This window comes from Lontra canadensis, unplaced genomic scaffold, assembly GCF_010015895.1.
Source record: "Lontra canadensis isolate GAN:19392208 unplaced genomic scaffold, GSC_riverotter_1.0 scaffold24, whole genome shotgun sequence".
NCBI lineage: Eukaryota > Metazoa > Chordata > Mammalia > Carnivora > Mustelidae > Lontra > Lontra canadensis.
Genome location: NW_022631018.1, coordinates 22,153,502 through 22,177,777, shown reverse-complemented (window position 1 = coordinate 22,177,777; position 24,276 = coordinate 22,153,502). Strand labels below are relative to the sequence as shown.

At 46.8% G+C, this 24,276-nt stretch overlaps 1 protein-coding gene across 2 annotated transcripts in view; it reads right to left on the bottom strand.

Moving 5' to 3' along the window:
- The window catches only part of NME7 (NME/NM23 family member 7), a 248,605-nt gene that overhangs the window by 485 nt on the left and 223,844 nt on the right, over window positions 1-24,276 (bottom strand). The gene's annotated exons all lie outside the window — the stretch shown is intronic.

Genomic DNA, 24,276 nt, shown 5'->3' with positions numbered 1-24,276 from the left:
ACGCGCAGCTTTGGGCCCTGCTACTGCTTCACTGGGGCGTCTGCGACTCCGTTAACACACGAGGTTAGCTTTGAGGTATGGTCCGTTAAGGTTGTACCTTGCCTGTGGTTCGCGGTTCGTACTTAGCCGTACTGAAACCTCAGCCTTCGTGTGGAGACGGACAGTGAGCTTTCTGAGGAGCACCGGCGTGTGAGCGCGTGCCGGGTCGGGATCCCAGAGCCCCTGTGGGAAAGGGCCATGCTACACTGCCAGCATCCCGGTGCTGGAAGCGGAGGCCTGTCGCAAAGGCTGCGCAGCCGGAGCCTGAGCAGAGCCTCCCGGCCCTCGGCGCCCCCGAGAGATCCCTCTGGGGTGAGGCCTCCCCCTCGCCCAGCCGCAGAGCCACAGCCCCCGAGGCCCGCGTCCCGTGTGGGGCGGCAGAGCGGACCCAGGGCAGCGGCTCTTCCTGCTCCCGCCGGGCTGCTCGTCTGGTTTATTCTGGAAAAGCATCACGGGAGACTGGGCTGTCCAGACCAGCAAACTGTGCGACGGCAGGTCAGCACCGGAGGAGCTGGGATTCCCTTTAACGGGGGCAGAACCAGCACGGGGGACTATGGAAGCGGCACCACAGTTCGCCGTGGCGGTCTGGGAAGCCCGCGTTCGCAGGGAGACCCCGCGGCCGCCCCGGCAAAGCCGGTGCCGCACCCATGCGCCTAGAAACAGGAGGTGTCGCTCCTGCAAGAGAAGACGTTTCTCTTGCTCCAACAACTCATTTTCTAGGGTGTCTGCCCGGCTGAAAGGTGGTGACTATAGAATAAGAAGAGAGATGTCTTCAGGTCTGGGAACACATGCTGGGGCTGGGGAGGTATTCTGCTGTTTTTAGGCTAAGGTCACGACCTTAGTCACAATCTGGTGCCCTCACGTGTCCTGTTTGAGCCCCCGTGCGCGTGGGCGTGCGCGTAGTCACCTCAAGATTCCGCCCAAATCTTGCCTCCCCCGAGCCAGTCCCCACCTGCGAACCGTACGGTGACATCCCCACCGGGTGACTGGGCTGGGGGTTGTATTTCCTGACTCGGTAGGTGTTGCTGACTGCCTGCTGGGGACCCGTGGGTGACAAGAACGCTCAGGCCTGCCCTCCCCCCGCAGCGCACCTTCTTGAACAAAATACACTGCGTGTTCAGGCCGCAACCTCTGTGCACTCGTGGGTTCTGTCTCTTCTCAGCTCACCAGTTAGTCCGTCCCTTATTAGATGACACACTTTTGGGGTATAGGGACGGTGCCTTCCACTCCCTCACATCCTACAGAGAGGTTTTCACACAAGTTCAAGTACTCAATTCCTCACACTGAATATAAAGGAAGGAGTTTCTCAAAGGCAGTGTCTTTCAAAGGTAGGCTCAGTCCCACTTGGAACCAAAGGCATTAGAATGATTACTGAGCCGAGGAAAAAGGATTTTCTTTTTTCTTTTTCAATCCATCACATTCCAGAAAGGCAAGTTTCGGCACAGTGCCAGCCTGTCTTCACCCAGGGTAATCTGCCTTTCAGGGACAGGGATATAGGCCTTGGGCCCAGAACCTGTGGCAAGCATTACTACCTAGCTAGATTTAATAACCTTTGTCTTTACTGTATTTATTACCCTCAATTAAGGACAAGTAATACTAGTTTTGCAATTATGGGAGTAAAACAAATTTACTCAAGTATAACAGTGAATGGGTTTTAAGCAAAATAGTACTCAGGTGGTACTTGGATACGGTAAAACTCACGGAAGGGAAACACAGCCAGCAAGAATCTAGGAACATTTTGCCAAAAGTATAGCATTAACAGAAGTCAAGTTTTCCCGGTTGTGTACCTGCTTTGGGCAAAATCTAATCTGAACTCTATTTTAGAACAATAGCATATGCCCTGGCGGCTCCCTTATTCCCAGAGGGAGCAGCTCCAGCTCCAAATTAAAAACATCATCAGTAATCAGGGACGAAAATCCAGTTATTGGAATCTTTCAAAGGCCAATGACCGCTCCGCTCCTGGCTCCCTTGGTTCACGCCACTTCCCCGTCACTGTGCGTCTGGCCCTTGGAGGACCCGCTAACTCTGAACTTCAGGGCTGAGGACCCCAGGACTACGGGGGGAGGGGGATGGGGGAGGGGGACCATCCAAGGACGTTTAAGAGCAATTGTGATGAGTGAAGTGCTCTGCGTTTCAGAGTCAACAGGGACGACGCGCGGCTCCCGCATGTCCTCCGTGCGGGAGCTCGCAGTGACGGGCGCTGTCGCCGGTCCCCAAGGGCCAGCGGACAGGAAGGAGGGAGCTGCCGGTGCCCGCGCCCACCTGTGTGGCAGGAGGGGGACCAAGGCGGCTGTCCAGCTCCGTCTGGAGTGTGCTGATCTCTCAGACACTGCCGGCCTCGGTCTGCTCTGAGATGTGGTAAGAGTTGTGGGGCGGCGCTGGCTCGCCTGACAGTCCTGCTGCTGGATGTCGCGTGTGCATCCCACACTGCGGTAAACCTGCGACACGGCAACCGCGGCTGACTCCACAGAGCCGTCGGGACCCGGGTCTTTGCACGTCGGGCCCCGGCCGCAGGGTGACGAGGGCCGCCTTCCCAAGCAGAGGCCTTGTTGCTCCTGCCGGGACGGGGCCGCTGCGGGCTGAGTGGGTCCCGCGTACTCACCGGCCCAGGCCTGACACAGTCACCGGCCAGTCCTTCGCCCCACGTGCTCCAGGAATCAAATACTTGATCCCTGCGAAAGGTGGCCCTTCCGCACCCTACACTTCTAGGGACTTGCAGCCATTAAACTGGGAGGCCCTGGAGCCGTCCCCGGGAACGGGAGGAGGAGCCGGGCCTTGGGTAAGGGGCAGCAGTTCCACAACGGCCAGGGTGGCAGGGTCGGGTGACTCTGCCTGGAGTAAGGGCGCGGATAAGGCTGACGGGCATGCCAGGTTCTACCACAGGGAACGCGACCTGAGAAGCCCGTGCCTGCAGGAGGCTTCGCCTAGAGCCGCCCCTTCTCTCCTGCCATTCGCAGTTTGCCTGGAGCCGCTTCTGCGCCCAGCGTGGACCGAGCAGTGTGGACCCCAGGGAGGGGCCGGGCAGGATGTGGTCCCTGCTCTGTAACGTTGTCTTCCCATTCCCGAGTGTCTTAAGTGGCCGGCCCTGTTCTCTTCTCGGTACTCGATTTCCTTCCCCTCCGCCTGCGACCATCCCTGTCACTAACGCACCAAGCGCACCCGTCCAGGAGGGAAGCGTGAGCCCTGGTCCTCGGAAATCTCGAATCCCGGGAAGAGGGAAACCCGCACACCCCCGTCTGGCCGCTCCCGTGTGCTAAGGTGCAAGTGGAAACAGTATGCTGCCGGAGGACACAAGCCACTGACACCCAAAACAGGTTAACGATGAGGACGAGCCACGGTTCACGCCGATGAAGGGACAGCGACTCCAGCCGCCTGCAGGACCGCGGTGCTGACGCGACCTGCGACGTCAGCCTGAGGCTCGGCTCCCCCCCCCGCCCCACCGCCGAGTTAGGAACAGACACGCACACGCGCTCAGTCCTCCACAGCGCGGTCTGATGCGTGCATAAGCCTCGCCTCTCGCCACAGCACCATGAATCGCCCCCCACCTGCACACAGATCAGGATCCTGAGGCCAGGGGCCGCCACTCCCGCGGGCAGGGAGCTGGAGCACGCGCCAAGTCCGCAGGACCAGAATCTGAGTCTTTACCTACAAGGGAAGCCTCTTGGCTCTCCATCTCCTCCGGAGCGGACTCTGCATTTGCCCACGACCGTGCATCTCCATGACGGAAAACTCTCTAGCAATGGAATTCAAATAAATATAAATCTTCTAAAATTGCTTCCAGGGGACCATTTTTGCCCTGAATAGTGCGTAGCAAAAGTGGGTCTCGAGGCTAGTGATTCTAGTCCTGTCCTGCACTGCCTCCGCGGAACTTCTAGAACATGGAGCTGGTCTGAAATCCCTTTGTGCAATTACTACCTACGGCTTTCTATCGGAGTCAGCTACAGAGGCCCAGGCTCTTCAGAGACAACCGAGTCAGGTGCTTTGGGGGAAGTGCAGCCACGTGTTCTCCAGGTTGGCTGGCATCCAAAATACCTGTGGAGTTATTTTTTTTTCCTTTTACGTAGGAGTGCAGGTATGTTTGAATGTTCACAGAATTCATCTCCCCCACTGCCATGGAGTTCAGGCACCAAATCAGAACATTTGCACCGTGGCCACCATACAAGGCAGGTTTTCAGATAAAATCCAGTCAATCTGAATTTGACGGACATATATGCTGATTTTCAAATATACCAGCCAGATCAGTAGAAAACGCTCTACTCACTTCAGCCCCTTCTCTCCAGAGATGGGTTTGCAGGTGTGCAACCTGGGCCACTGCACAGGGCCACGTGCTGGAAGGGCCATGCCTGGTTTCATGTTCTTTCCACGGTCTCCCTCTTGAGATTCTTAATAGATTTTTGTTGTTGTTAACTTTTTTTTTTTTTTTAAGATTTTATTTATTAGAGAGAGAGTGAGAGAGAGAAAGCACGAGTGAGGTGAGGGGCAGAGGGAGAAGCAGCCTCTCCGCTGAGCAGGGAGCCCAGCACAAGCTCAATCCCAGGACTCTGGGATCATGACCTGAGCCAAAGGCAGACATTTAACAGACTGAACCACCCAGGTGCTCCTCTTAATAGTTTTTGAACAAGGGGCCCTACATTCCATTCTGAACCTGTTCTGTTTCTAGCCATGGGCTGCTATGCTAGGGCCACTCCTGCATGGTTTTCCTACTGGCTGAGTGGAAACTGGCCAAAAGGGCTGCTTTGAAAACAAGCAATGGACAGACCTCTGGTGAGAGCGGGCGGGTCGGGGAGGTGCAGGGGAGGCCACGGAAGATGGGATCTGGGAAGGCTTGCCTGGAGAGGAAGAGAGGCCAGGACTTTGAGCCGAAGTCCTGGGGCAGGGGTGAGGAGGAGCAGAGGCCACACACAGGAGACTCGACCCTGCCTGGGCTCCCTCTCCCTCTTTAGTCTTTCTCTCCAAGCCACCACCTATTTTCTGCTCCCCAAACAGAGCCCTGGGAAGTGGGCCCCTGTGGGGAAGGAGGCGGTAGCTGAAAGCTGGGTTCGGAGGGAAGATCCAGCCTTCCGAGAAAGGCGGCTACCCCTGCCTCCTAGGGCAGCCACAGAGCACAGGAAGGCCTTGGGCTCGGATGTAGCCCTCGGCTCCATTCGCAAGCCTCAAGCCGTCACACGAACTAAGTTGTCAGAGTCTCTCCTTCATGCAGCTTTACCTTCTTTCTCCACAGGTGCAGAGGCCATGTTTGAAATGTTTTAAGACAAAATGAAAATTTCCCACTAAGATGGCTGCATATTTCAGGAATTCTGTAAACCTAGTGTGCTCAGAGCTCTCTTTTAAAGCCCACATGATTTTCTTACTGCTATTGGCCACTAAGGAGAACAAGTTTTTCTTTAAAGCAGAATGTAATTCTTCCTTAACCCGTCCTAGAGTAGCCCAGACCTTTCTCTTTACTGAAAATATATACCTTTATTTTTCTTTTCTAATATAACTGAAGACACAAGAGTCCTTTCTAGAAGTTCATTCTAAAATTGGGCTTCATGACTCATTATCTGGCCTCTTCTGCCTTGAAGGTGGTTTTGGTTGTAGCTAGTCACTCCTCAACCCCTCAAAAACTCTAAAAATATGAACAGACGTTTGTCACTTCTTTTCCCTTTTCCTCCCTACTTCCAATGATTAAAAAACTACACTCTGAGAGCTACCATAAATGAGTATGAGCTATGGATAGCTGTTCAATATTTACATTGTAAATTTCCCTTTTTCTTCCAAAAAACGGAGTCCTTGTGACATGTGCTTTAACAGTTTATCGTGTGTAATCCTTACAACTGACTTTACAGACTAGAAATTAGTCTCCTTTTCCGGTTGGATGAGCCAGAGTGTCAGCATTTAGAGCTAACTCTTTGCGTGAGGGCACATAGCTCTGTCTAGTGCCCAGGGCTCTGCCTGGGCTGGGTAAGGCTCCCATGAGGGGTGGAGCCTGCTTGTCAGAGTCTGAACCTTGGCCTTGCCATTTCTAGGCTGGATGACCTTGAGGAAGTCACATCACAACTGTTTCTCAGATTTCATATCTATAATCTAATAATACTTATTACACAGGCTTGTTGTGAAAATACAAATCAAAATCACAATGAGATCCCACCTCACACCAGTCAGAATGGCTAAAATTAACAAGTCAGGAAACGACAGATGTTGGCAAGAATGCTGAGAAAGGGAAACCCTCCTACACTATTGGTGGGAATGCAAACTGGTGCAGTCACTCTGGAAAACAGCATGGAGGTTCCTCAAAAAGTTGAAAATAGAGCTACCCTACAACCCAGAAATCACAGTACTGGGTATTTACCATAAAGGTACAAACGTAGTGATCCGAAGGGGCACGTGCACCCGAATGTTTATAGCAGCAATGTCCACAACAGCCAAACTATGGAAAGAACCTAGATGTCCATCAACAGATGAATGGAGAAAGAAGATGTGGTATATATACACAATGGAATACTATGCAGCCATCATAAGAAATGAAATCTTGCCATTTGCGACGACATGGATGGAACTAGAGGGTATTATGCTGAGCAAAATAAGTCAATCAGAGAAAGACAATTATCATATGATCTCCCTGATATGAGGAATCTGAGACAGGGCAGGGGGTTGTGGGGGGCAGGGAGGGAAAAAAATGAAACAAGATGGGACCATAAGAGGACAACCATAACAAGAGACAAACCATAAGAGACTGTTAATCTCAGGAAACAAACTGAGGGTTGCTGGGGGGTGGGGGGGAGGGAGAGGGTGTCTGGGTGATGGACACTGGGGAGGGCGTGTGCCGTGGTGAGTGCTGTGAAGTGTGTAAGCCTGATTCACAGACCTGTACCCCTGGGGCAAATAATACATTATACGTTCATTTTTCAAAAATAAGGAAAGCCTCACAGCGCTAGCACATAGTAAGAACTCCATAGCAAATATCATTATTCCTGTTTCCCCAGTGCTCGCCATGCAGTGGCCTATCCTGCTGTGCGGCGAGGAAGCCATGGGTTTCTGAGCAAGCGCACCATTCCGTGAGAGCCAAACTGCTCAGACCACTCCTGCCCACCAGGGGAGAACCTACGTAATTAATTAGGTCATGAATGACAAAAGCAGATGGAAGACCTTTGCAGACAAGGACAGTAAAGACACACGAGAATCAAATGCAACATGTTATCCTTAATTGGATCCAGACCAGAAACTTTTTTTTCTTTTGCTGCAAAAGACATGGATGGGTGAAACTGGTGAGATTTTCATGTCTGTACATAGATAGTAGCACTGTCTTAATTTCCTGGGTCTCATCATCATTCTGCGGTGATGAAGTACAGATCACTGTTCTAGATTTGTAGGAGACAGACACCGAAGTGTTGAGAAATAGAAGGGATTTCTGTCCATCACTTATGGGCAAACATAGTATCATGATACGAAGAGGCCACAGGTGGGGCGCCTGGGTGGCTCAGTGGGTTAAGCCTCTGCCTTCGGCTCAGGTCATGGTCTCAGAGTCCCAGGATCGAGCCCCGCATCGGGCTCTCTGCTCAGCGGGGAGCCTGCTTCCCCCTCTCTCTCTGCCTGCCTCTCTGCCTGCTTGTGATCTCTCTCTGTCAAATAAATAAATAAAATCTTAAAAAAAAAAAAAAAAAAAGAGGCCCACAGGTGCACAAGGTGAGAGAGAAGAGGGGACGATCGGTATCTTGGGACACAGGAAAACGCTAAGCTTTGGGGAATGTGGGTAAAGAGTGAGAGTAGCTGAATCTGGACTTGGAAGGAACCGAGCTTGATTCTAGCTACCATGTCCTAGTGCCCTAGACAAGTACTGCTGACCTCTGTGAGCCCATTTCCTCGTAGAAAAGTGGGGAGAAGAAAACCTACATCATCGGGATGAATGCGTATGAAGGTCGAGCTGCAGCACTCGCTGGGCTCCACGGGAAGCCGGGGGGCGGCTCAGAGCTGGGCCACCTCCGCCAGAGCACCAGGCAAGCAGGGGAGAGCTCTCAGTGAACGTGACACGTCACATTCGAAATTCATGTTTGCTGACTCCCCACAGAAGAGGCTTTTGACAGAGAAAAGATCCCATTCTCAATTTTTGTTTAAAAAAAAAAAGCCTTCGGATAAGGAAAGAAAACGTAAACATGACGATGCCTTCTTGAGATGAGTGATGTTTGTCTGTCCGCATGTCAGAAGCACCGTTTGGAGCTTCAGAAATAACTACACGCTTGGACCCTATCTTAGGAGAGTCGCCTCGTCTGGTCTTGGGAAGTCCCTGAACGTTCCCATTTTCACGGAGCTCCCGGGCACTTCTCGGGTTCACTAGGGTTGCAAACGGCCGCCTTAGGCAGAGTTCGTGAAAGTAGGTGCCCTAGAAACCAGGGCTGGAACCAAGCCCATCTGAGGCTGTCCTAAGTGACCTGAAGGAGAGGTGGAAACCTCCCAGTAACCTGGGCTTTCGCTGGTGTGGGCGGTACACCGCAGGCCCCCAGCATGGACGGGGTGGGCCGAGGAGATGGGCAATGGGCCTCCCACCGCGAAATGGGGAACGTGGGCAAAATGCAGGCCGTCCACTTCACCAGGGCAGCTTGCGTGTTCACAAGAAAGAAGTCAAGCAGGCTCACCGAATGAGTTCTAGAAACAATATCGTCAGCTATGTTCTCTCGGTTCCCTGGGGACTTGGGCCTACGGGGCAGTTGTCGTCTGGGCTGCCGTCACTGTGGACGGACCTCACACTGGATACTGGAAATGAAACCAAGGAATTACGGAACCTTTTCAAAAACACCACAGGGTATTTGCTTCTTGGGAAGTTCTTGTTGCTGTACTTCATACATATTTCCGTTAGAAAAGCTCCAAGATGAAAATCACGGAATTAGAAGCTAGCAACTAAAATTACTTAGAAGATAGGACATTGCTTTGATAAGGACATGTAAGAAAAGTAAAAACTGCTCTCAGATCAGATCAAAGCTGAGAGAATGTATAATCAGAATTTGTTAGATAATGAGGGGAACAGTAGGAGAGGACTTTTTCACTTAAATCTGGAAAGAAACTGAGAGAGCAAATGTTGAGCTAATTTAAGTTTAAGGAAAAGAATGACTCCTTCTATCCAAAGACTTGAAGGTTCAAATGTTTATAGAGTTAATGTTTTCATAATCTCTTTGAAAGGCAAGCTGGAGATGTTGAAAAAATATTCTTAAACCTGACAGCAGTGTTACAAGAGGCAACTGCCCTATTTTTCTATAAACATTTTTGACTGTTGCTAGCAAAAAATTATCCTGGGTTAAGTACATTTGCGTGAAATTTTAAGCTTCTTATTACGTGAAGAGTCTGTGGCACAGTCCCCGGAGAACGGGAGCTGGGACAACGGCTGAGTGGAGGTGGCCAGTGCTCCTGCAGGGGACACGGGGACAGAAGGGGACGAGATGCGCTGCCCGCAAACTCTAGGAAGACAGGGAGGCTCCTGGGCTGCATCCGCCACCACCGTCACGCAGCTTCCGTGAGTACCAGTCAGTCCCCAGTCCAAACCTCGGTGGGCTCCCTGTTCCCCACAGTGCGACCTCCCATCTCAGGGTCGGCTTCGCTTTCATAAAGCCCAACAATACACTCACTAAACGCAAGATTCTGGTTGCGGTCGTTCTTGGCTTCCACCACTCAAGAGCAGAGAAAGGGCTTCACCACTTCCTTTCACACCCGTAAGTCCTGCAGGGCAAGGAGCGTCCTTCTTCCTACACTCCCAAGTCGTTCACAGAGACAGTAGGACACTTGCTCTGTGGGGACACCGGCGGTTTTGGTTTCTCTTCTTGTTCACACCCTTCTCACCCACTCCTTATCCAAGCCGGCCACAGAATGACCAAGTGGCTTCCCGCACAGGCTCCACCGTGGCCCTCTGCCAGTCAGGCTGACAGAACACCCCAAATGCTGACATTCAGGAACGGAGAGGGCCCCGCGCCTCGGCCAGCCAGGACCATGGCTGACTGCAGGGGCCCCTAAGAGAGGATTTCAGGAGGTAAGAAGTGATTTGGTTAAGAAGTGAGTGGCCAGATTCCTCTTAAAAAGGGAAAGTGAACAGAGCTTCAGAAAGAGGCAAGTATGACAGAGCCATGCTTCGGACAAAGGCTCTTCCTATCAAAACTGAATCCTAACTTATTTTCAAACAAGAGTACCTACAAGTCATCTGAGTTTTTGGAATAACACAAAACAGTGAGTTATCTAAAGCCTTATTAGTTTAAAGATTTCATTTAGAATAGTTTGGCTTTTAGTTTACAGCCTTCTGTCGAGGGGTGGTCCTCGGCCTCAGGCCATCTAAAGTCTAGATCATTTCGCTCCCGTCTCATGCTCTCGTAAAGGACTCAGAACAGAACAGTAAAGTCAAAGGCTCAAGGGAACTCAACCACTTAGAATACCGGTTCCTGACTGCTGGCCCACCCCTCTGGCGCTCCTTTCAAGATGCATGTAGACATGCCCGAGAGTTATGGATTCTGTCTTTGGAAAACTTACAGGAGAGAAAGACGGTGTTGTTTCAAGATAATATCCATAATGACAGAAAAGACGGCAACACTGAAAATAATGTGGGAGAGACTGATACTCCTTCTTTCTTTCCCCTTCATAAGGAGAATTTTGCTTTCATTGGGGGAAGCAAAGTGCAGAGCCGTTATTACACATGGGTGGAGGGGAGGCCTGTGACTAGTTCCAGACCAATGTTGTGTAAGCGAAGTTGCTGGGTAGGACTTCCTGGAAAGCTCACTAAAAGCAGGCACACTCAACCCGCAGTGTCTTTTGCCCTTTGCCCTCGGGTTGCCTCTGTCTGGAAGGAGCCCAGGATGCTAGGGCAGAGCAGCCACCTTGGAGCTAAGAGGCCATCACAGGGAAGGGCCAAGACCACTGTCAGGCTGAAGTCCTGAGCTGCGGAACCAAAGCCTGTCACTAAACCTGCCAGCGCCTTGACCTTGCACTGTCTAGCCTATGTCTAGCCCCCAGAACTCTGAGAAACCGATTTCTGGTGGCTACAAGCCACCCGGTCATGGTGTTGTTCACAGCAGCCTGAATGAGCCAAGACAGCTGCCTTCATAGCTTCCTTTTCAGCAGGAAGAGTCACTCTGTTACACTGGAGACCTTGCTCCTTGTTCACGGACTTACAATCCTTACCCTTTGCGATGAAATCACCACCAAGGGAGCTAATTAGTGGCGGTGACCATGGTGTTTTCTTCAGTGCAGGTACCTAACCCCCCCGGGACCGATGACTCCCCTAACATGGATGGCAATGATCTACCTTCACTGGGACACACTTGGGTTGATTTTGAAAACAAAACAAAACAAAACAAATCATTCTGAAGCTGCCTGCGGTTTCTCGGAGGCCCTCTGCAAGGATGCGGTGACCTTTCCAACCGGAGCTGTGCTGTGAATCCATCAGACATAACATAAAAGTACACTTGAGGGAAATTTCAAAATCCTGGCTATTATAGTCAGGTCAACTGAAAATTAACTGAATAGTTTGGAAAATCAGAATCAGAAATTAAGAACTTGAAAGACCAGAGAACATTCTGTGCAATCCCCTCAAAGACGTTACTTCCCCTTTGTCATGTGCCGTTTCCTAAACATGAAAAACAGCAGGAGATGCTGCTGTTCAACACTTCTGTGCAGGACGCCAGCTTAGACAGGAAAACCAGATACACCCGTGACAAATCCACACAGAAGCGGGACCCCACCGTCCATCCCTTCCCACCCCCGCTGTATCCTGCCACTGGCGTTTTCTTAACATTGCTCCGGACTCAGAAAACAAAACACAACCTTTCACAACTGCAACTGGCCAACGATTCCAAGTTCTAGCATAAGCGCTCAGTCCCTTCAGATTCTAAACTCTCACTACTCAAATTTCAAACCATCAACCTAACGCTTCATCTTCTGTCCTGTTTCTGGGTCTGTAGACATTCAATTCCTTCTGCCCACAGTGCTCTCCACAGACCCTCTGCCTCATGGTCCTCATGGACCCACTACCCCCACTTTTGTACTTTGTGACCTTAGAATCTTTAAGCCACTAACCAGCCAACAGAAAAACTCTCGTGGAACTTAAGAAACTGGTAGGAACTTAGAAACTAGTAGGTCACACTAACCATCTAAATCAGGGGTCTGAGCTTGGCAGGTAAAAGGTTCATCTGAGGACACATAACACCAAAAAGGAAAGATGACTTCTACGCCAAAGGCAGAAAGAGAAAACTCTGTCTTTTGGGACCCTTGTTCTGTTGAAAGCTTTAAAACATCTTATGTACAAAAGGGAAAAGGCTTTGCTATATCGAGCTGTTTCTTTCACTCTTGTAAACGACATCGGTGATGTCCACATTCAATGAGAGCTATTCAGAATCTGGCACTGTTAATTCATGTGAGAATGCCAGTTCCGCTGAGTAAAGAGTAATATCTAATATCCGGAGACATTGGAGTCACATTTAACATAAAGCGCAAATATTGCATTGAAGTGGGTTTGGGATAAAAATGTCAATTATATGCAAAAATTAAATACCACCTTCTTGAATCATTCATCTTGGCATCATGGAAAATTTTTCAGCCTTCTCCAACAAGAGTGTCCGATCTTGGGAGCATTAATTCATAAACGGCCGGATTTCACAGTGCGTCAGAGTGACTAAAACACTCTGGATCAATGTTTCACTTATTTACATTGTTGGGTCAAAACTCCACTAAAGTGGAGTTGAATGACTTGCGTTGGTGACATCTTTGAGTTATGTTTACCGCTTGGCATTCTGGATGCCCCCAAGTCGTTGACACACACAACACACTGGGGAGACAGGATTTGTGGGTACCAAACAGGTACCCCAAGTCTTCAAAACCTACCAAAGGAAGTTTAGTAAAATAGGCAGCCATGGTGATTATATTAAAAAATAGAGCTTTTTCTCTTGAATGAATGAATGGTCTTGGCACCAAGGAAAGATCTTACTGAATCTTTGATCCTGGGAATTCTAAATTAATCTCTTGCAGTGAATGGGGACATTATATTGAAACCTTAAATTATGGGAGATTATGAGAATGACACTTTTTAATTAACAAAACCAAGCTATAAAAATCTAGGCTTTCAATGTCATCTCTTTTACTTCCTTTTAAAATGGAAGTCCTTCAGATCATATAGAAACTTTATCTCTGGTTTAACATTTAGTGCTAAATATGAGCCAAAGGCTTAAGGACTCTGAAACTAAGATTAAATATGCATTTTTTAAAAATTAGACTTGATGTCTGTTACAGTCATAAAATCTTGGAGGAGGAGCTAGTAATTTTATGTGATTTTATACCTTTAACTCATCTGAAGTTTCTCTTATTTGTGGGTTTGTAGTTAGAGGTAGAGGGAATTTTCTGAGGCCTTCAGTGACGCCATGGCTCTACCGTGCTTCTACCTTGGAAATTAATACTCAAAATAATTGATAAAAAAATTGATCTTTTCTTCTGCCCTTACTCCCTATTATTTTTGTCTAGACTTATTGATTTAAACACGAAGTGACAGTTTTAAGTTGGGGTAACATGAATCTAGTCTTTGACTATATTGGGGGGAAATGTCCCAGGAGGCCAGCGTGACAGCTCCTGCACGGCTAAAATACCATCTGCTTGGGGGTGCCTGGGGGGCTCAGTGGGTTAAGCCTCTGCCTTTTGCTCAGGTCATGATCCCGGGATCCTGGGATTAAGCCCTGCATTGGGCTCCATGCTCAGCAGGGAGCCTGCTTCCCCCTCTCTCCCTGCCTGCCTCTCTGCCTAGTTTTGATCTCTGTCCGTCAAATAAATAAATAAATAACCTTTTAAAAAAATAAAATGAATAAAATACCATCTACTTGAATGAGGAAAACGAATATGCATTCACCTCAGTGGAATGTAAAAAAAGCCATAAAAATTTTCTCTGGCTGTAAAATGTTGATCATTTGATTTGCTATCGTCGTTCCGGGAATAGTGAAAATCCCTGTCACTTTGAAATTTTAAAAAAAGAATCTTTGCTTCATTTCCTTTTAACTTATAAATCTATTATTTCTAGCTTTCTTTTAAAAAATTGCATCCTTAAATTTTTTTTAAAAAAATAAAAACTGTATCCTTGTTTGGATAATAGTGGAAAGCAGTGGGCTAAAAATGAAAATTTCTTAACCTAAGGTTTCATTTAAAATATTGATGACCTGGAATTATAATGTTGGTATCAATGCCTACTGACATTTTATGGTATAGCCATTAAGCGAGGATGCTAATTTCTATAATCTATTACCTGATTCCCATTATTGTGCCATTAAATGCCTCTAGGGTTTTAGTACTGAGATGTTCCAGGAACTTACTCAGATGTGGTGCATAGAGAAGTTTGGCTTAAAAAGAAAATCTTTGTTTTCATTAAATTCCTAATCAGTAGATAAGCTACATGAGTCCAGAAATGACCCACAGAATTCTTGGTGGTCCTTCTGAGATCACAGCCAAGACTGAATTATTGGAACAAAGGTGGCTCTGCTGGAAGTGGCGAGGTTAGAGGGCTTGACTTACTATCAGGAAAATGCTAAACAAATCATTCTGTGAAAACTCTCCCTTTTCTTGTTGGAAATATATTCGTAATTTCTATTGTGCTTCCCATGGTTGTCAGCAACCAGATGGTACTTTTTTTTTTTTTTTTGATAAAGGAGATCCTGGATGAAGAACATTCCCTCCACAAAGGTTTTCAATTTTTTCATAATCCTCTGCTCTCTAGAGAGGCCAGTGTTGTAGTTACCACGTCACTGAACAGAGAAAACTATCCGCCTAAGTAGACTTCAAAGCAGATGATAAAAGCATGCACGGCTGCGTGCTGTACAAAACCACCCCTTCTGGTTGTGCAATTCCAAACTCCAAGCCCCCAGATTGAAGGGTCTCTCTCTTCTAGCACTTTCTTATTTAAACTCTTCTTCCCACCTGTTCCCTAAAACATGGACCCTTTCACTCCAGCCCAAAAGGTGTATTCATGTTTCTTTCAACATGTACATTTTTTTCCCCGTGTCTTTATTTAAAATATTCCTTCTTTGTAAAACACTCACCTTTTCTTACTTTAATTTCTAGCCAAGTCTCACCTCCATATAAGACTCTCCCTAAATGTTGTGGCCCCTCAACAACTTTTCTATCCTGATCTCCTTTTGTACTTTCACAGAAATGTATCAGAATATATTTTAAGAATTGAGAGCATGATATAACTAGTATTATGAAATACTGTTTCAAGTACTGTCTTGTGCTTGTCTCTTACATTCTCGGACCCCTAGCTCAGTGTGCATTTGTCAGTAATAACAACGGAAGGAATTTCAGGAAGTGAACACTCAGGCCTGCGTTTGTCAAGAAGGCTTAAACAGAACAGTTCAATCTATGGAGAAAAGTTTAACAGAAAAGTTTAATCTAAACTTTTAACTTAGAAAAGTAGAAAAAGAAGAGCAAATTATATCCCAATTAAATGGAAGAAAAATAGTAAAAATGAGAGCAGAAATTAATTTAAAACAGGAAATCAAAAGGAAAAAAAATTCTACAAACCCCAAAGCTGGTTCTTTGAAAAGATCAATGAAATCACTAAGCCTTTAGGCAGGCAAGGCAGGAAAAGAGAACAAAAATTACTAATATCAGAAATGACAGAGGGGATGTCACTGGAGACCCCAGGTAAACTAAAAGAATAACAGTGAAATATTATGAAAAACTCCATGCCCACAGATCTAACAACCTAGATGACACGGACCAACTCCTTGAAAGACAGAATCTGCCAAAACTCACACAAGAAAGAAAACAGATGACCTGAATAGAACATAACATTAACAACATTGAATGAACAATGAACAACCCTTCTAAAACAAAATTGGTGTCAGGCCCAGATACATGACTTCTACTAAACACTGATGAATTTTACCAAACAATTTTCGATAGTCTCTTTCAGAAGACAGAAGCAGAGGCCGTACTTCTCAACTCATCATTCTATGAAGTCACATTACTCTTAAGCCAAAACCAGGGAGAATCACAAGAAGACTACATAGTAGTATCTTCATGAACATAGGTCAAATACACTCAAAATACCAGCAAAAGGAACCCCACAATAAGTGGAAAGATTTATACAACCAAGTGAGATTTACCTCAGGTACATAACACTTGCTCAACATTTGCAAATCAATTAATGAAATCCTTACATCAACAGGTTAAAAAAGAAAAATCACGTTTATATCAATAGATGCAAAAAAAAGCATTTCATAAAATCTCACACACATTCATGATAAAAACTCTTAGCGAACGGGGAACTTCCCCAAGTTAATAAAGACTATCTAGGGGCGCCTGGTCAGTAGAGCGTGCAACTCTTGATCTTAGGGGCCATGAGTTCAAGCCCCACTTGGGTGTAGGGTTTAGTTAAAAAAAATATATATATACCTACCCAAACCCCCTACATTTAACATCATACTTAATGGTGAGAAACTCCACTAAGATCAGGAAAAAGGCAAGGATATCTTCTCTCACCAGTGCTTTTCAACATCACACTGGAATTCCCAGTTAATGCAATCAACAAGAAAAGGAAATAAAAGGCATACAGATTAGGAAAGAAAAATAAAACTGGCTCTGTTTGCAAATGACATCATCCTCTCCATAGCAAACCTGAAAGAACTGACCAAAAAACTTCTGGTGCTCATGAGAGATTATAGCAAGGTTGCTGGTTATCGTTAAGCTACAAAAGTCCCCAGCAGTCATTTTCCCACACCAGCAATAAACAAGGTGAATTTGAAATAAAAAATATAATACACTTATACTATGCCCAAAAGATGAAATACTTCGGTGTAAATTGAACAAGGTATGTTGACCATCTATACGAGGACATCTACAGAACTCTGACAAAAGAAATTGAAGACGTCATTTCTTGAAAGAAGAATATATAGAAGGCACATGCCAGCCAGTGTGGTGCCGACAGAAGGACAGACAGATGCAGCACAGCAGAGCCCAGAAATTGAGCCACATAAATACAGTCAACTGATCTTGACAAGGGAGCAAAGGAAACACAAGGGTGCAATTAGTCTTTTTAACTGGTGTGTATGTCGTCAAAGAAGATATGTGAGAGAAGGCATCTACTCATATGAAGAGACGCTCCGCATCATATTTCGTGGATATCAACAATCTAAAAAGTGATTCTACAGTTTATATTAAGAGGCAAAAGACCTAAAAGAGCCAACACAGCATCGAAGGGGAAGAACAAAGCTGGGAGAACGGATGCTACCTGATTCCTAGGTCTATAAAGCTACGGTAACCAAGACAGTGTGTACTGATGAAAGAACAGACAGATCAATGGAACAAAATATGAGCCCAGATGCAGGCCGACATAAATACCAACGCTTCTTTGACAAGGAAAGAGAGGCAGTACCGTGGGGCCAAGACAGTCTTTCCAAATAATGGTGCCGGAACTGGACACCCCCGCGCAAAAAAACGAATCTAGACAACATATTACACCCTTCACAAAAGTTAACTCAAAATGGAGTGCAGACCTAAATGCAAAACACAAAACTATAAAAATCTAGAAAATACTATAGGAGAAAACCTAGATGACCTTAGGTATGGTGATGACTTTTTAGATACAACAGCAAAGGCACGATCCATGAAAGGAAAAACTGTTCAGCTGGACGACTTCTGCTCTGGGACGACATTGCCAAAAGAACGAGAGGACAAGCCAGAGACTGGGAGAAAATATTTGTGAAAGACATGTGACAAAGGACTGTTATCCAAAATATACAAAGAACTTTTAAAATTCAAGAAAAACAACCCATTTAAAAAATGGGCCAAAGAGGGGTGCCTGGGTGGCTCAGTGGGTTAAAGCCTCTGCCTTTGGCTCAGGTCATGATCTCAGGGTCCTGGGATCGAGTCCTGCATTGGGCTCTCTGCTCAGCAGGGAGCCTACTTCCTCTTCTCTCTCTGCCTGCCTCTCTACTTGTGATCTCTCTCTGTCAAGTAAATAAATATAATTAAAAAAAAAATGGACCAAAGACCTTAGAAGCCTCACCAAGAAAGATACACAGATGGCAGGAAAAGGTGCCTCATGTCATAGGTCATCAGGGAAATGCAAATTAAAACAATAATTAAAAGAACCTAGATGTCCATCCACAGATGAATGGATAAAGAAGACATGGTGTATATACACACACACACACACACAGTGGAATACTATGCAGCCATCAAAAGAAATGAAATCTTGCCATCTGCGACGACGTGGATGGAACTAGAGGGTATTATGCTGAGCGAAATAAGTCAGAGAAAGACAATTATCATATGATCTCTCTGATATGAGGAATTTGAAAGGCAGGGCAGGCGGTTTTGGGGGGTACGGAGGGAAAAAATGAAACAAGATGGAACCAGGGAAGGAGACAAACCATAAGAGTCTCTTAATCTCACAAAACAAACTGAGGGTTGCTGGGGGGAGTGGGGTAGGGATGGGGTGGCTGGGTTATGGACACTGGGGAGGGTATGTGCTATGGTGAGTGCTGTGGAGTGTGTAAGCCTGACGTTCCACAGACCTGTACCCCTGGGGCAAATAATACATTATATGTTGATAATAAAAAAATAAAAATTTTAAAAAATTTTTAAAAAGGTGAACTCTAATGTAAACTTGGCTCATTAACTGTAACAAGTGTACCCCTCTGGTAGGGGATGTTGATAATGGGGAGGCTATGCATAGGTGGTGCTGGAGGGTCACAGGAAATCGATACACCGTCTGCTCAGTTTTGCTGTGTATCTAAAACCGCTCTAAGAAGCACTCCATTAAACGACAGCATGCCGACACAAAAGCGTGTCCAGAATCCGATCCCGAGCTCACTATTTAGCACCACGTGACCTGTTAGATCCTGCACAGTCTGATTTCACCCACTGTCGTTTTATGGGCGACTGTTTCACCTTTTTAGAATGTTAGCTCTGAGAGATCAGAAATTGAACCTTCTTCAGTCTTTCTCCAGTGACAGACCTCAAGCTTTTGGCAAAGAATTTTATGTCCTTGAATAAAATGTGATGCAAAGAAATACTACAATGAAGAAAGTTTTCTTTTCTTTTTAAATGTAGTTTAGCAGTAGTCCTAGAAATAGGTTTTGAATAAACACACGAATAAAAGATGCTTCCAATTCTGTTGATGCTAAACATTTAGACTGTGGTGTCTCATACTAACTCGGGAGACAAGCATCCTTCATTTTAAATGTGACTAGTTGGAAAACATAAAAAGGAGAATGAAATAAAGGTAGTTCAAGAGGGAAGTTTATGCACAGACGACGTGCAGGAGTAGTGCACATTAACTACCACCTGTTCGACCTTCAAAAGACAAGCTGAAGGCCTCAAATAATCACCCTCCTGGGTATGTGAAGCCCATTGCAAAAGTGCTGGTATATTCTTATAAGACACTGATTAGATCTCCTGTTCTTTGAGCAACATTAGAGTACAATCTAAGAACCCCTAGGTAGAATAGGGCATTTGGAAAACAGGTGTCGTTGAGTCAAAAGAAACAAACAAACAAACAAACAAACCAGCAGAGAGGGGCACCTGGGTGGCTCAGCCATTAAGCGTCTGCCTTTAGCTCAGGCCATGATCCCAGGGTCCTAGGATGGAGCGCTGCATCAGGCTCCCTGTTCAGTGGGAAGCCTGCTTCTCCCTCTCCCGCTCTCCCTGCTTGTGTTTCTGCTCTCGCGGTCTCTGTCAAATAAATAAATAAAATCTTTAAAACAAACAACAAAAAAACCCCAGGGAACTTTGTAATTGACATACTATTTTATGGTTTTATTCTCCTCCCAAAATGGTAATAGGAAAAAATACACAGATATTATGTTATATTACAGTTTTCTGGGTGACAATGGTATCTCAGAAAAGAAGGAAATGAGTAGGGAAAAGATAAGCGAGAAGAGAAAAATGAAATGAATGGTGGTGAGAGCATGGCACTATTGATGGATATTTTAGAAAATGATTAATTTGAAAATGATTGGAACATGTACAATTTATTTTGGGAAAGAAGATTTAGCCTGTGTCTAGACACCTTGTAAGACCAGGCATTTACATCTCAATGCTGCAAGCCCTATAACATCACACCTGTTATTCAAGTCAGTGACTGTGTTAACTGAATCGACAATACCCAGAAATCTGCTTCATTACTGAAGGGACGATTATTATTATTATTACTATCTTGATGGGAAGAAAAAGGGATCTTATAAATAACACACGGACCTTCACGGCACAGATCAAGATTTATGTTTAATTGCATTCTCAGTACCTACCCTGGGGATAGAAACAAACCAACTTAAAGTTAATAGATGCTTACATAGCAAATTACCTATCTGCATCAAACATACGGAACTACACGACACCTGCACTCCCACTGCTAGAACACCAGCAGCAGCAATGCCAACCAGAACCGGCATTTTCTGGATGCCATGGGCCTCTCGGGCTCCGTTTCATCCTCCTCCTATCTGGCAGCTGGAAAGCTACAAACTACATTTCCCAAACTGCCTTCCAGCTAAGGCTTTTGTTACAAACCGGGCTCCTCGGGTTTAGCTGTGCTCAGTGGAACTGAAAGAGGCAAGACACAGGCCCGGCCCGTCCTCACACGGCTGCAAATGCCGGCGGGCAGTCGGAGACAGAAGTGTGTGCGGGCCTGGGCTCAGCCTTGCCCTGTCTCGTCATCAGGGGCATGGCTGGGAGAGGCAGTCGTGTCAGCAGCTGTGGCTGAGGGTGACGCCTGGAGCCGCCGCCTGACCTCTGGGTCCCAGGTGCAGTAACGTGGTGTAATGTCGGTGGTCCTGCGGCTTCCTGTCCCCCACTCCTCACTGATCTCCCCTGTATTAAACCCCTTTCTTTTTGGTTTCTGTTTTCTGTACTGAACTTTGATGATACAGCCCTTTATATATATTGTCTTATTTAATGCCTTCTGTGAAGTGTGATTATTTCTATTCTGCAATAGAGAAAATAAGTCTGAAGAAAGGTAATTCTTCCTAAGTCACAAAGTTGGTAGGTGGAGAAGTCGAGAATTTGAATTCTGATCACCTGATGCCAAAGCCTTACTCAGAACTGCTATATTTCCTATGGGCCTGCCTCATACTTAACATTTTAATTAAGGTAAGGGAAGCCCATTTGGCATGGTAAGGTTCAAGTTCAACTTTAAACTTTGATTTACCTTTGAACCCAAGTTCAAATCAAGTAAAAGTTATTGAAAGCTCAGCTAATTTCTCCTTCCACTCATCACTTCTGTACGCTTACAGACTTTGGACTGACTTAGAAACAGAAATGCTGGTCTTGGCAATATTTTCAGCTTAGTCAGAAGGAAATGAGAAGTCTTGTTCTCCTTGGGAGGCACTTCTCAGAAGTCTTCAAGCTTTAGTAAAACATGTTTGCTATCATGGAGCAATACGTTTTTACTGGTCACTGAAAATGGATAAGGTGCACTTCCGGTCATTAGCCAAGGAAGGAAAAGCAGCACCTGCAATTCTGATAATTATAAAAACCAACGATGTGACTCCTGGGGAGATAAAGACAGTGTGGCATGGTAGACACCCCGGTGCTACCGGCTAGGAGACCAGTGATCTGCAGTCCGAGCTGTGCAATCTTAGGTGAGTCCCTTCCTCACTGGCAAGAACAAAGGGCTTAGATATGAAACTGGTGTCCTCACAACGTAGAGCCCTGAAACGCTACTGCAGAAAAAGGGGGTTCGAGTAGAATGTCTCAAGCGTTGTCACCTCAAGGCGCTCCCAGAAATGCCAGATCTTGTGTGGCGTGCCGAGGCCTCCCCGGGAGCCGTCAGGACTCCGCAGGACCCCGCGTCTCAGGATCGAGGTCTCAGTGCCTCTGTGGAAAGTCTGAGTTCAGAGAATGGCGAGCTCACTAGTCTGCACATGGAGGAACGAAAGCAGATTTACAACAACCCATCAGTTAAAGCACAGGCTACCACTGTGTTTTCCATTGTTATATATTATTGGATAACTCTTTGCTAACTTGTCCTTCTTTGGTCCATTTCTTACACGGCAACCAGGGAGCGGTCTTAAAAAGTACAGACCCACCACATCAGCCACTGTCCCCGCTATCCAGTGCCTCTCCTTGCTGTTGTTCTTAGAACAAAGACCTGCACTCGGAAAATGGCCCAACCTCCATTTCTCCAGCACCATCTCGTGCCAGTCTCTCCAGGGCCCTGCAAGGCCCTCCTTTCCTGGAACACACAGCTGTACTCTGCGTCAGGACTTGGGAGCTCGGGGTCTCTCTTACTTCTTTCCCAGCTGGCACCGATTTCTTCAGGTCTCGGTTCACACGTCATTGGCTCAAGAAAACCTCCTCTGATACCCCCCACATCAGGTTTTCCTATTATATCTCATCCTACCTTTCACTCCCGGAAATGATGAGTCTGAACTTCGCTCATTTCTTTTCACGTTTGCTTTCCTCAGTAGACTCTAAGCTCGGAACAGGGACGCGGTCTCTTTAGGTGACCAGCGTCTCCTCAGCGTTTTTCCCAGTGCCACAGGCCATTTATGAATACCTTGGACCAAGAGCCGACACTCCTGTTGGAGAAGCCTGGAAACACTTCCACGATTCCAAGGACAAGTGATTCAAGAAGATTTGGGTTCAGTTAAACCTCTGTTCAATGAATGAGTTTATGGGCTTTTTGGGCTGTAGACAGGAATTTCCCCTGCAACCGCTGTCTTTGAACTAACACAGCCCTCCGCAGAAAACTTCCTACGATGTGAAGTGCGAATCCGGTAATGCTTTCATTCCTCGAATCAATGAGCAGGGTGGCCCTTCATTTAAGACCTTTCAGTGCAAACATTCCAGACAGTTTTTGGATCGTGGAACACTTTGAGATCTAATAGAAGTTTTGCATGCTTATCCCAAGAAAATGAATATATTCACAACACTACAAACCACCTCAGCCAGTCAGTCCATGGACCAACGCTATGAACAAATTTCAACCTCCTGAAATGTGGCCCAATCGGCTGACGCGAAGCGCAGCTGCCTTTCTGAGTGCGCCTACCCTCTCCCAGTATTCTAAGCTTTGACAGATGAAGGTTAATAGACCGTGTGGCTTCCCAGCACACATACCGTTTCCTCTGCACGAAATGTCATTTCTACCTTTCTGAAAACTCTACCCTCCAACCCTTAGAGCAGAGCTCACACATCCCGGGAGCCTCCCCTCACTCTGGTCCTGGGAGAGGGGAGCCGTGCAGGGGCGCCCGTGACATCCAGGGAGGCTCAGCTGCCCCGCATTTACTTCACGGCGTCCAAGTTGTCACAGAGCACAGTCTTTGCCAGAGAGTATTAAATTCTTGGAGCGCAAGGACCTCTTCCTAGACACCCCTCACCCCACTGTGTAGAACCATGACTGACACAAACAGGCCTTTGATAAATGTGTGTTGACCTAAACTGTCGAAGGTCCAAACTCACTGGTGGAAGAGCCAAGAGAAGCAGCAGGTAATTCCCTTCGGGTGGGAAGGCAACCAAGACCTGGAAATACCTGGGTATCTGCAAGGTGTCAGCATCAACAAAGACCACCCACATGGAAACACAACACAGAGTAATTTAATACCCCCACGACCCCCCAGAATAATCCCGCCTAAGATATCAGTGCCACTGCGGGTAGCTGTTAGAGAAAGTCAACGAGTCTTTGTTAGCACAGTGAGAAGGCAGCAGTCAGAAACTGCGCCAAGATGGTGTCCTTAGGTAAAGGTCAGCGCCCTGCCCCGTGCCCCTGCCGTGCAATGCTCGACGAGTCTCACTGCAGCAGGAGTGGTTCACAGATGGTGACTGTACCGTGACCAGAAAGTTAACGTGTAACAGGTGAAGGGGAGAACTTTGCACAGAAAGCTATGGGCGCGGGTACTTCCCGCAAGGAGCAGTTTTTGCTGTTTTACAGCTGCGGCTGTCATTCATCTACCTGCAGATGAAGCTGCTCGTGATTCTACAGGCCACGCCACGGGACGTCCGCAGTGGCCACCGGAAGGGTGACCTTCATTCACAACACACTGTAAGCGTGATGTGGGCCAGACTCCTAAATGTGGTGGGAATATCTGATGAGAGGGCCAACTCCCACATTTCTGTTTCACAAACTCTGGAACTCCTCTCTCTTACGACAGATTATCTGGTGTCATATGGCCAGTTACGAGCACAGTGTGGGGTGGGGTGACAGTGGGGTGGAGGCAAGGGACAGAAGCTTCCAGGGAAGAACCATTTTTGACCCCTCCCCACCACTGTGGTGGATCAACCTGCTGACTTCCTCTCCGGCCTCATCCCAGGCCT